Here is a 13,620-nt window from a genome sequence, read left to right on the forward strand (position 1 = left end):
TCTACCTTTTTTCAGTAGGGATTCCCGGTGAAAATATTGACGTGATTTTGTGATGTATTAAAATTACGTATTTCTTCATGTAATTTTGATATGTGATGTGTGACGTCAATTTGTTATGTATTGATTTCGAACGTTTTATCACGTTATTTTATGACTTTTGAGAAAAATTTAAATATTTTAGCTTCCTTAAATATTTTTACGTGTTTTTAGTATGATATTTAATTACATAAATATTTAGTTCTAAATACTCTTAAATACTTTAAATTTATTAAAACGAGGGGCCATAAAAGTGCTACCATGCGGATGGTAGCACCTATATGGCCACTCATTTTCACACATTTTAAGTGTTTAAGAGAATAATTATTTCAAACTAAATATTTATGTAATTAAATAACATACTAAAATCACGTAAAAATGTATCATAAAGCTAAAATATTTCAATTTTTCTCAAAAGTCATAAAATTACGTGATGAAACGTTCAAAATCAATACATAACAAACAGGCATCACAAATTACATATCAAAATTACATGAAAAAGTATGTAATTTTAGTACATCACAAAATCACGCCAATATTTTTACCAGGGATAGATCTGAAAAATATTGTTGTCACTATTTTACCTATACAGATAAATGAATTTTTTTTCAATGACTTTATTGATTTTCAAATAAATAATTTAAGGTGAGCAATTGCAAAGGACAACGTAGTTGAATTGAGCTATTAAAAAGCTATCGATTAGTATTTTTTTAGTGCAAATATTGTTTTGCAGGTTGGGGTAGGGTAGGCCACTATTTTGGACAAAATATATATAAACTACAAATTTACAGTTGATATACTTAGTAAATTGATCTTAAATTATGGCGAATATTTACAACATTAAGGGGCTGTCGGAGCAAACTTTACTGATTATGACCTCTCCTCGTGCCGTAGTTCTCATTATTTGCTTTTAATATACTTCAAATGAACAAAAATCAAATTAATGATTCTTTCTTATCGTGTAAGTAACCTCGGAACACAGAGTTTTTAGTGATGACGGTCATCTTACTGATTCTCACTTTCATCATCGCCTTCACCTCACGTCGTAGTTCTCATTGTTTGTCTAAATTACACATTAGCGTTTTAAGTTTAAGCGCTTGTAAATGTACAATTTTATAATACGCACCTCGGAACACCGCATTTATGTGCGTTAAATAAGTGTATGTACTTATTATTTATGATCTAAAATATTTTTGAGGTTAGGAAACCCAGAACATTTCGACCAATCAGCTTTGCTCCGACATCCCCTTAATTCAATGCTTTCAGTACTCGGTATACTCAATTCCATTACATTCTCTTTATCCAAGTATTGGATTATTCTGTCCTATTTTAGTACTTACCTCAAAATACTTGTACCACTATGCTCAAAATATTTCTACCACTCTGTGTTCCGAGGTCACTTACACGATAAGAAACAATCATTAATTTGATTTTTTTTTATTTGAAGTATATTAAAAGCAAATAATGAGAACTACGGCACGAGGTGAGGTCATAATCAGTAAATTTTGCTCCGACAGCCCCTTAATGTTGTAAAATATTCACCATAATTTAAGATCAATTTTGTATAAGTATATCAAATGTAAATTTGTAGTCTATATATATTTTGTCCAAAATAGTGACCTACCCTACCCCAACCTGCAAAACAATATTTGCACTAAAAAAATACTAATCGATAGCTTTTTAATAGCTCAATTCAACTACGTTGTCCTTTGCAATTGCTCACCTTAAATTATTTTTTTTAAAATCAATGATTAGGGGAGGTGGGAGCTAGAGCTTTCCAAATACGCCACAAGGTAATTTGTATTTTGAATACAAAAAAAAGTCTCATTAAGTTTTTCTTTCGGTAGAATGATTTATTGAACTAAATAGAATGAAACTTCTCTGGCCCAAAAAAATCATCAGTTTATTGATTCGAATAGCCCAATAAAATGTAAGTCCTTTATATATTTAGTATTTAGTTGAAAGATTTTTTAACTAGAAATTCAATGACATACTCAGAATTTTGTAATACTGATTAAATAAAAAAGGCATAACAAAGAAACACTGTTAACGTATTTCTGTAAATGTACACAATGTAGCTAAGAAAATTGTTGTGTTTATTTTTATTTTGGTAATTCTTTTTTTGTAATAGACATTAGAAAGTAGTTTACAATGTTATCTAATGAGATGTTTAAGATACAATGGGAACAGCCCCTACAAAAAAATTTAAGACCCCCTTATGGCTCTTGCTTGTTGTGTTACTCAAAGCTAGAACCTTAACAAAAAAAGTAGAAATATTTTTAACAATTGGGTCCCAATACTTATTAAAGACAGTGCTTACTCACACAATCATTATTAAAAATTGCTTCCCAAATATTCGTTTTTATTTAATGTATTTTAAACCTTATTTAAATCATTATTTAAAAAATTACATTCAAACATTTTAAATAAAATTTAGAAATAAGGGAGGATGCACACAAAAAATATTGTAATTATATCTATATCTATCGAATGTTTATATACACGCACACACACCCACACTCTCACATACTTTCAATACTATAATTACAAAACTTTAGAGATTTATTGCTAAATATTACTTTTCCCTACAGCTCCAGACATTTTTTTTTGTTATACATTAATGGTGTAGGTAATAAGTAATGCTATATAAATTTTTAGTGAATAAATTTGAGAACCTCATTAAATTATTGAAAATTATAGAAATATAAATCAATTAGTACTAAGAAAAAAATCAGAGGTAGATGAAATAAATGTAGACAATATACAATCATTATAGCTGAATACATAACTCTACCACTAGAACACACTTTTATTAACTTTTTTTTAACAAGTCATACCAAATGTTAGAATCGGTATACACACAGTATAGTATGGCATAGTTTTCCTGTTGAAAAGAAATATATATTTTTATTACGTATTTTTTAATGTAATTTTTGTATATAATAAAATTGTTTACCTCTACATGTATAAATTTGGGACTACAGTTGCATACAACAGTATGGAATAAGGGTACAAAATGAAAATACATATCAATTTTAAGTCCTGTTAAATTAAAATAATTAAAAAGTCTTAATAAATACAACTTTTTACACATCTAGTGCACATTAATCGAAGTATCATGCGGATAGTAACACCAAAAACAGGTCATATGTCTATGTTAATTGTCATATTGATGTAAATTATTTAAACAAATTAAAGTATAACGTCACACAATCGAGATATGTATTTTTGGCATGTATTTTCAGTGTGTACCTTTATTGCATACTTATGTATGCAACTGTGGACCCAAATTAGTACATGCAGAGGTACATACTTTGATTACATACAAAAAATATGTATTTCTTTTCATCAGGGTTGGCAAAATTGAGCACAACATTTTCAATAGGATTTACCAAAACGTCTTCAATACGTTTCTAAAATTTTCAACAACACCACATTTTTTGAACTGGTATTGTTGATGTCGTAAGTGAAAAAAAATATATTTTGATGTGCAAAGACAAGTTTGATTTAAAGAACTGCACAAACCCCGACATTTTTGGCATACTTTAGAAACTAACAAAATTTAATTCGTACAAATACAGTAAATTTACAGTTCAATTAAACCTTAAAAAATAACAAATGTTTTATACGTTTCGTGAATTTTTAAACTATTTCATTTATATATTTAAACGTTAGCTTAATTTATAAAAAAGTAATCTTAATGCGTACAAAATTCAAGAACAAAAAAAATATGGTTATATTACTGTTTATACATGACTTACTATTTTTATTTCTGAAATATTATTATAAAAATCTTTATTATCTTTACAGTTTACAATCTTTATCTTTACAAGACTGTAAACAGTATTTTCATTATCACTGGAAATTGCTTAATTCGTGTAGCGCGCGTTGATTTTGTTGTTTTCAAACTCTTTGAAGTTGCTCACTATTTTCACTGTACTCACCGCATGGAGTAGAAAAAGAGAAGACCAAATTTCGTGGTTCAAAAGTATATGTTTGGAAGGCTATAAGAGCCCTACCATCTGCACTCTGATTAGAGTTAAGGCAGGAAAGGGATAGACCAGGGTAAAGTCAATGATTGAACACTTGCTACTAAATCAATGATAAATTATATAAAGTATTAACAAGAGACCGAAAGGTCTATCCCGATCGGCGGCCAGGCCGGAACTCCTAAGCCCAAGCTCGCCTCGCGCTCGCCACGGCGTGGTGGTCCGCCAGGCGGCGCGTCGGTCCAAAGGTGGTGCCTGAAGGGGACCCCCACATATGTTCTGCCAGGTGTAACGAACGGAGTGGAGACGAGTCGGAAAGCAAAAAAGAGTAGACGCGGGCTTGAACCGCGGACCCCGAGATTAACAAGCGGGAGCTCTAACCAATGAGCTAACGTCTACGATGCATTCGGACGCTATGCATCGTAGTACGGCTCGGCGGACTCTTATCGCTGACTCGTCTTCGCTGCTCGCGTTGCAGACGTGTGCGTCTGTGACACAGGGAACAGACACAGTGATCTTATCATATATAGATAATGTGACGTAAGCCATAATCACGTGATCGCACGTGATTCAATATAAACGCGTAATTCAAATTCTTATTAATAAAATCGAGTATATTTTATGTATCTTATAAAAATATCATTTAGAGAAAGTACAAAAGCATTTCTGTATTCTTGGTCACTCAACCGTTAGGAAAATAGAACATAAATTTTAGAAGTAGTGGAAAGAACGATGCCATTGTGCGAGTATCGGCTCTCAGTTTTTATGCAACATAAAAACTGATGTCACGTCAACCTACAATTACTACACGAAAAAAAAGTGAGCCTGGTAATAGGACACCGGCACTCGTGTGCAGAATCAGGAAAGCTGAATTATGCCGATACAGCGCATACGCGTGCCATTAGGGCACACAATCGTGCCGAATGAGAGCGGTCTGAGCGAAGCCGATGCAGCACATACCCGGTGCTGTTTTAGCACCAGTTCTTGTGCTGCGCGCTGCCCGCGTGAAAATATTATATGAGATCTTATATGAGATCTCATCTCAAGTCCGTATACTGAAAGTGTTCCGACTTTTCCGGCAAAGATCGCCGAGTCAGCTCGGCGAAACGGCTGACATTTAACGAGTATCAGAGTCTCTCGCGGAAACCAAACGCACTAAACAGCGCCCTGTGCCTTCGAAGCGGCGACCGGGGATCAAATCCCGCAACTTTTTTTATAGATTTTTTTTACAAAATAATAATGTACTTAGTACTAATATGTATAATACAATCGTTGTTAAACATAAAAATAAATTTCAAACCAAAATTACACGGTATTATATACATCCTTATGCCATAATTCCAGAATGCCATGGGCGAATGAAAATAACGAATTTTCTCTGTATATAAAGATAAAATGTACACCTCTCTAATAAACTCCTGCAATTTTCAGTAACCAGAGTAAGCTTAAGCTAATCCTTTACGTTATACCTAAGCCATAAACATATGCGACTTTTAATACATTGAAGTAATTGGCATTAGTGGTCTAGTGGCGCGAGTCGCTGGCTGCAGATCTTTTGGTTCAGGGTTCGAATCTCTCTCCGAGAATTTTTTTAACCGAAATCAATATCGTGCTACAGTTTATATTTTATTATTAAATATTAATAAATTGAAATTATGCCCTGTTATATAAAAAATAGCGTCTAGCTGAGTAATAAAACAAATAACATTTTAGGTTTTTTTATTTTGTTAGGCTTTGGTACATTTTGGTTTTTTCTTTGATATAAGTTGATCACTTGTAGATGCAGCCTTTTTCCTTTTATTCGATGTAATATTTTTTTCTTTTTAACGGATTTGCAATGCTGAACATTGCGAGATTATTCAATAGTTTGCCTTTTTATAAATTTAAGAACAATTAAAGAGACTACTGGTTTGAAGATACGGCGTGCAATCCTTATTTTAAAAATTTTTCGTTAATCAGAATCAATAAGTAATTACAAACTTAGAATGAATAGATAAAATCAATATGAGATAATTTAGTTTTAATTAATGAATTTTGGGTTCATAAGGTACTGAGCGGTCGTAACAGGATGGGTTGAAATAATATAATCGTATTTATGCTATAATATGTTTGTGGCATGAAGTCTTTAATCATTTTATTTAATTCTTACACAACAAGTAGATAATTGGCGGAGCGAGATAACGCAACTCCCGATATTAGTAAACACATTACATTTGATGAAATAGCTGTAAGAATAATTGTAGGAGTGAAGTTTTATTTATCTTTTTAAGTAATGAAAAGGTATTACGACAAAATTTATGAATTACATAAGAAACGGTACAAAAAAAATAGTAAAATTTAATTTGAATGGTAGTTGAGTGGATAAATCTAAGCAAATAAATTTTGAATGTGCAGAATATAGTTCGTGTTGAATTAGCAAATGACTTACAAAGTTGAATGACGAGTGAACTAGATACGCGAGAAATATTTGAATAATATACAGTGACGCAGGAATTTGTGTGTACTAAGTGCTCGTTTGTTTGGCCTTGCCTATGACACAGGCGTGTGCCTGGCTTTCGAACAGGTCCTCTACGTCAAACAAAACATCAATTAATGTTTACTTGTTACGAGAATATTTAAATAAGAACCGGCGTGGAAAATGTTTCGATTGAAAAGAAGGACGTGATGGAGATGCGCAATAACACAAAATGTAATATAATGAATGAGCGCGTGGTTTTTTACGGATATGTTATACACTGAGTTATATGCGGGTTTATTATAAGAAATATTTGAGGAATGCGTCCATGAGAAAACCGACTGGGGGTCGACGTAGCCGGCCCAGTCGGACAGCGCTCGGCCGTACTTTTACAACTCGTCGGAGGCAGAGTTAATGTATTAGGATTATGTGTTGAGTTTTCACCAGTGTTAGGTGAAAACTCCCCGGATCAGTTCACAAGGAATATCCCCGGGTGCACAGTGTTAGTAATAAAATTTACTATAAAATATTATACGCGGAATAAAAGAGAGAACCAGGCTTCTCGGCGTTGCTGCAAGTGTGCGTGTGCTGGGCCTGCTTCGATATCACTCACAACATGTGGCTTAGTAGTTGCCTATTGCTGAGAGTGATGTGTCTGGTTTTGAGAGTTGAGTCGTTCTGCTCGCGCAGGAGAACTCGGGCTGCGAGCAAGCCGTAGAGACGCGAGCGTAGAAGAAGACAGCATGATGCGCGTGAAACGAATTTACATAAACGCGCGAGCTAAGCGCGTCGATGCACGAACACACACGCACTACTTAATAGAGAGCGAGCGGTCAGTGCTGTAACCCGCGAGTAGGCGCCTGCGGTAGAAGCCCAGGTACGTCGGCTGCTGCTCGGGCTCCCCACTCTGCCAGCACGTGTCTACTTGACCGTTGCAAGATGAAAATCTTGTTCATCATCCGGAGCATAAGAAAGCTTTGACAACTTCCTTTTCTCTCTAGTTCTTTCTTTCTCTATAAAATAATTTTTATTAGATTGTTTAGTTATAAAAAAACATTCGCCTTGTTAAATAAAAAGATATTATTCGATGCGTTAATGTTTCCTTGTACTGCTCGCAACCGACTAACGGAAGTGGTGCTAATTTTTGACATTCTGACGTTATTTGAAACAGAGTGTCGGCATTTATTTGTCCTGAATTTATGTCTCTTAGCGTTGTCCTTTCCAATACACTGATTAATTCAAATAAGTTAGCAGAAGGTTCACACAAATAATCTGTCGTACGCATTCAAATAAGCTTATATACCTCTGATACAGTTTCTTTTTTCTCTGCAGACAATGTAAGCGTCGCTATGTAGTCTTCGCAAAGGCTACATTTTTTCCCGATTGCATTTTAGCAAAATATAATCGGTCGTAGAGCATTTAAAACAGTCATGCTCTTCGAGGATTTCTGCAGCTTTAGAAAGCGTATCGGAGTGCAATCCTTTATCGAGAATCGTGTTTATTTGTGTATCCCACTGCTTTCGTCGGTCATCATCATCTTTTATGTCTTTGATATTTAACAAGACATCAACGATTTCCCCTCCAGAAACATTGGAGCCAGGTCGCGCTATCGTGAAAATCATGAAAAATTATAATCGCGAATTCGGCCGGGCAAATAAAATAGCTTTGTGTAAAAAATTGCAACTATTGAAATTATTTGTGAAAGTGAATTTTAGTGCATAAACATAGTGAGAAGTTTAATCAGCACAAAAGCATAAACTTTGTGGTGTTATAAATGCAGACTTTGGTAGAAAGTATTTTACGCTGCTGAATACAAAAAATGTGTAGTGATACTGGCACTAGGACAATGTTAATGTGCTAAATAAAAATACTAAAAGCTGAAAGGGAAGTGAATAAAATGTTACCACTGTTGAAAAAGAGCGGTATAAATCAAAGCATTCATGACGTCACGCAGCACGCAGTCTTTGTTTTCATGGTTAAGAATGTGCCCGAAGAAAAATAAATCAAAAATAGGAAATAAAAATTTATTTTCTCTTGTTCTTATTTTATTGTGATATTTTTGAATATATCTCATTAATAGAGATTATTTGTTTCAGAGCTTTGTCAAGCAATAAATATCTGCAAAAGTATCTAAAGCATAGACATTTTAAATCATTTTGACAGAAACAAGAAACATTAAAATCATCATCAATAGAAAATTATGACAATCCAATAAAGTCGCAAGAATAATATATTATTCTCATCGTCAATTCAAATTTACTTTACAAGAAAGCAAATACAACAATGAAGAGCAAGCATTGCAGTTTTTTCAAAACGAAAATGGTTTGAAAAACTTCGTAAAGTAATCATTATTATTAATGGTAAGCAACTCATATGTTGTAATTTTAATAATCTTAAATAGATTAAAAGTAAATAAAGTAAAATTTAAAATGCACATTTTGTGTAATGTGGCATAAATTCTAAATTTATTAGATAAACTTAATTGTTTGAAAATCGAATAAGTCACAGACAATCGATTATAAAAGCCACAGCGAAAGAAAGTTAAAGTGCAATAATTAAAAAGCTTGTAAAAATAGTAAAACAAGCATAAGCATGATTAAAATCATTATGTTATAAAGTCATTAACGTTTTAAAGTAAATAAAAGTAGATATTAAAATCTATTAATTCACTCGTTAAACTGTAAATAAATATTCAAAATTGGAATTGAATTGATCATACAAATACTTATACATATATTTATATCAGACATTTATATTAGTATGGTTTTAATGATCTTAAAAATTGCAAACTAATTGCACACTAATTGCAATGTTATACTCGTGTGACAAAAGGTAAAAATCATTTCAATTTTCAAATTGTATTTAACATTATTAAATGAAGCATATTCTATGAAATGTAATAATACCTTTGTATATAAAATGACGTAAGCTATAGCGTTATCGCATGAGTGTTCCACAAAGCCCTCCGTTTAGTGCATCTAAACGTAAGTTTGAAATGATGTATTAAAAAGCTTGATCGAAATCAATCAATGTTAGAGTATAAAATTCATGCTAATAAATTGTAGCAGCCGCGCTACACGCTTTTGCCAGCACACTCAACATATACGGACACACACACGCGCGCACATGCAGACCCAGGCGACCGTGCCTCGAACAGCGCGGCCCTGATTAGCACTCATTAGTGCTGATTTGTTTTCCGCGTCGGGGAGACAATAAAGCGTTCGAGCCGCGCTGGAACGTTTTATTGTAGCCGCCCGCATCTCGATATGCGTGAACGACGCTAGACTGCGCCCGGGTTATCCCTGTCGTAGTAAAACTATAAACGGCTAGAGCCGCGGATGCGCACCGACACTGGGGGATTACCGGCGCAATAAAACAGCGAACTGCCAATCCGATCGGCTGATCGGTACAGGAGGCGGAGCTGACGAAACCTTCGACGGCCGACGTCGGAGGACAGATCGACAGTTACGCTAGAGTCACGACACGAGTCGCACGTACTCCAAGCTATTGACGCTCGACGAAACGAAAGTTCAAATAAATCTAAATTCAAATTATAATTATAAACATCATATTAATTGTGGAATGATCAGAAAACTTAAAAGTTTGGTCTGATGATTTAATTAAGATATAAAAAATAAGAAAACGAAAATTATTTATGATTCGTTAAAAAACTATTTATAAATTAAATTTAAAAAAAACAACAGAAATTAATAATATTACATATGTAAAAAGGATTCATAGTGATAAGAGACATAAAGCTGCAATAACTATATTTGCAGAGCGATTTAAAAGCGTTGATATTAAAACTCTAATAAATATAAACTGATGCATCTGACAAGAAGTCAAAATCACTAAAGTCTCAAAAAACAAATCTGATATTGTAAATCAAGTATAGACATATAAAGTAAAACTGATGCATCTGACATGTAGTCAAAATCAGTATGGTTTTAAAATCTAATGATACATATTGATAGTACATCAATTAAAGATATAAAATTAAAACTGATGCATCTGACATTGAGTCAAAATCAGTAATCTGAAAATAAAAAATCTGATGTTTGTAAATCAGATACAATAGATTTTATGTAAATCTAATATTGAATGAATCAGACAATGAAATAAATCTGAAATCAACAAAACTCATATTTTAATATGAAAAATCAGATGACTTGTATTTTAAATCTGAGAAAAGAAAATCAGATAATTAAGTCTTTCATATACGTAATAAAGATAGTCTTGAGTAGAAAAAGGCAAATGAATCCACCATATTGAACACAACAATACAGATAATTGTTAATCATATGTGATATGTAATAATGAGTAATAAGTCTGATAAATAATAAGATAAATTTGTAAATAAATGAGCATATGTGTAATAAGATTATATTAGAAAATAATCAAAAGTAAAAGTAACAAAAGATAAAAAGTTACTTAAGAACGAGTGATAAAAAAAATTAAATTAGATCCCAAACATTTTCTAACAAAAAGTACTGGATCGGACGATTACATACATTTATTTAATCATGTAAATATATTTATGAAATATTGCATGTATTGCTTAATTGTTTTAAAGCAGAAAAAGGTGCATTTTCATGAAAAAATCTGTAAACAATAATTATAAATTACTTGTTAATTGTTATTTTAAATTGAGAACAATGATATTCTGACCAATTATATTTGTAAAGATCATATTTATATGATTTGTATTTGCATACTTAAATATAAAAAGAAGTTGTTGGTTCAAGATAGTAATTTCACAGATTTCAAAGATTATAAGTTTTCAATCAAAAGAAAAAGATACTACTAAGTCATCGAAGAATGCAATAAACATTTTTAGACACTTGTTTGTTTTCAAGGAGGTGTACTTGCTAAAAAGTATCATATATATTGAAATATTGAAAACTATTAAACTTGAATATTGCTAAAACAACAGAAAGAAAAACATACAGTATTTTTATACTGTTGAATAGCAAGAAATTGGAGATAACTCTAATAACTTGAACATAAAATTAATATATATATGTTATATTATATATGTTATACCATTGATGAAATGTAATAAATAGCAAAATAATGGTTGAATCAAAATTGAAAACAACCTGATTAATTACAAAATATCATAATCACCAATCTATAATAATTTTTGTATTAAAGAAAGGAGAAAAATGCAATCTATGTAAACTCCTACATGTAATACGAATTAACACATGTATAATGCAAGCAATCGACATGTATTGATTAAAATTAATTAATAGATTATTATTAAATTAACTCGATGTCATCAAGTACTTAAAACCACATTCGTATACGAGAAATTTGCATATTTCCAGAGCTTCACGCAGTGTAATTTTAAGACCATAGCATGTTGAATGGGTGATAAATTCAAAGTTATTAGCTTGATATTTTGTCTCATTTTCCCATTCGTGTAGAAATTGGAAAAAAGATTCTATAGCCTATAAAGAATGATATCGTCATATAAGAATAGGTAATTTATTAATGTATAGCTTTTTTATATATGAACTATTATACGTATAGTTTCAATTTCGTATACACATACAATTATTCGTATTAAGTATAATGCTACTGATATTGGAAATCGACGGCGGCTGAATAAGAAAAAATATTAATTTAGAACGCGGTTGTGAAAAACACCAACTTGGCATTTGTCACGTCAGCCTACTATGATCTAGACTGGCCGGTCAATACTCACGCGAATACCACGCTCGACCAAAGGAGTACCTCACCACGGTAAATGGAACTGTTCTACGGCAGGCATAACAGAGACCAACAAACCAGCAACAGTCGGCAACGCAGAGCACGACACAACAGCCAAGCCACTAACACGCGCGACGGCAGATGAAAGGGCGTCGATCCTGAATAAACCAGGTCAAACGGGGGGAGACACCCCATATCTACTAAACAATAAGGAAGCTATAAATCTCAGCCGAACGACCCAAATAAGCGGAAATCGATACGACAATGAGGGAAATTACAATAAAGAAAACTATTACAGCCGGCCAGGCTAGGGGACACGTACTAAGGAACATGACTAATAAAAGGGGAGCCAACCCCGCTGAGACATACACCCTCCTTAAATCCTGATTGGCCAGAACCTTCCCTATGCTTATGCATTACCCTCATCCCTATAAATACCAATAGAGAGCAAGAAGGAGTACCTTTCGTAACCCGGAGCTCTTACTGGTAGGGCGAAGCTCTGTCCGTCTCGCGACATAAACTATTTTTCTGTAACCGGACTTAGACTCAGGGCGTTCGCCAAGTTTATGGACTTAGTCATATTTCTACCTCAGAGACGAGTTGAACTCAGTCGAGGCTTTATATCTTGTACTAATTATAATCTGACTAATTGAATAAATCACTTCACTCAGTTACTTAATCCTTGCGTACGAATTATTACATTACAAACTTCGCGCCCTTTTGAGACGAGCTACAGCGCCAGAACGAGAGCGAACTAGCCAGTCGGTAACTACAAGTCCGCTTCGTCAAGGTAAGTCGTTCCTCCTATCATTATTCACAATTTCACGTCAGTGTCACATGTAACGTTATTGTGTCAGTACATGGTGTCTTAATCTAGCTAAAATCAACTCGTACAGAAGTCACTCTGAGTTACGCTACTTGGTGAGCTATCACTATCTCACCGTCAACCGGGCTACCGGTCAAATTGTGCCCTTCTTTACCTTTTCCCTAGGCGGTATCGCGTGAGTGGGCTGCGCTAAATAAAAGGTCTCGTCGACTCGGAATTTGTAATTATTTCTATCGTGCGAGTAATCGCTCTGTGCGGCCGCCCGGACGTAACAGAAATTGGGGGCCCCTTCCGGTCTTGGTTTTTTTACTAGAAGCAAGCGCGATTAGATCAACGGAAGCATGGCGTTAGGCGGACCGAATAAAGTCGAAGAAGCATTACGAATTTTAGAAATAAATGCGAAAGCGCTAGAACCCGACACACACAGGGACGATTGGGACATCAAAAAGTACGCAACATACTTTCGCGAGCTGAGAATAAAATGTTTGAGCAAAAAACCGCAGTCAACAGTGATACAAACACGCGCCGCGATATGTGACGCTTTAGAAGCAGAAATCGACAGGGAGGAAATTGAGAAAACGATCAACTGCAGCACATTA

At 33.6% G+C, this 13,620-nt stretch overlaps 1 protein-coding gene and 1 long non-coding RNA gene across 35 annotated transcripts in view; both read right to left on the reverse strand.

Annotated features, from left to right (window-relative positions):
* The window catches only part of LOC100113758 (AP-3 complex subunit mu-1), an 835,720-nt gene that overhangs the window by 322,387 nt on the left and 499,713 nt on the right, over positions 1 to 13,620 (reverse strand). For 6 of the 34 annotated variants that reach the window (XM_031933683.1, XM_031933649.2, XM_032601281.1 and 3 more), the window contains exon 1: positions 3,798 to 4,202. The exons of 21 other annotated variants lie outside the window; for them this stretch is intronic. The gene's annotated coding sequence lies outside the window, so the exon portion shown is untranslated. Of the gene's footprint in view, positions 1 to 3,428; positions 4,210 to 13,620 lie in introns of those variants that run through there. 7 more of the 34 variants (XM_031933691.2, XM_032601284.1, XM_032601277.1 and 4 more) reach the window with 7 other exon arrangements.
* LOC116418388 lies at positions 2,807 to 3,422 on the reverse strand. The gene is made up of 2 exons (XR_004228410.1): positions 2,993 to 3,422; positions 2,807 to 2,920 (listed from the first exon to the last, which is right to left on the reverse strand). It is a non-coding gene; the product is annotated as an uncharacterized LOC116418388 (long non-coding RNA).

The sequence above is a fragment of the Nasonia vitripennis genome (assembly GCF_009193385.2).
Source record: "Nasonia vitripennis strain AsymCx chromosome 1 unlocalized genomic scaffold, Nvit_psr_1.1 chr1_random0004, whole genome shotgun sequence".
NCBI lineage: Eukaryota > Metazoa > Arthropoda > Insecta > Hymenoptera > Pteromalidae > Nasonia > Nasonia vitripennis.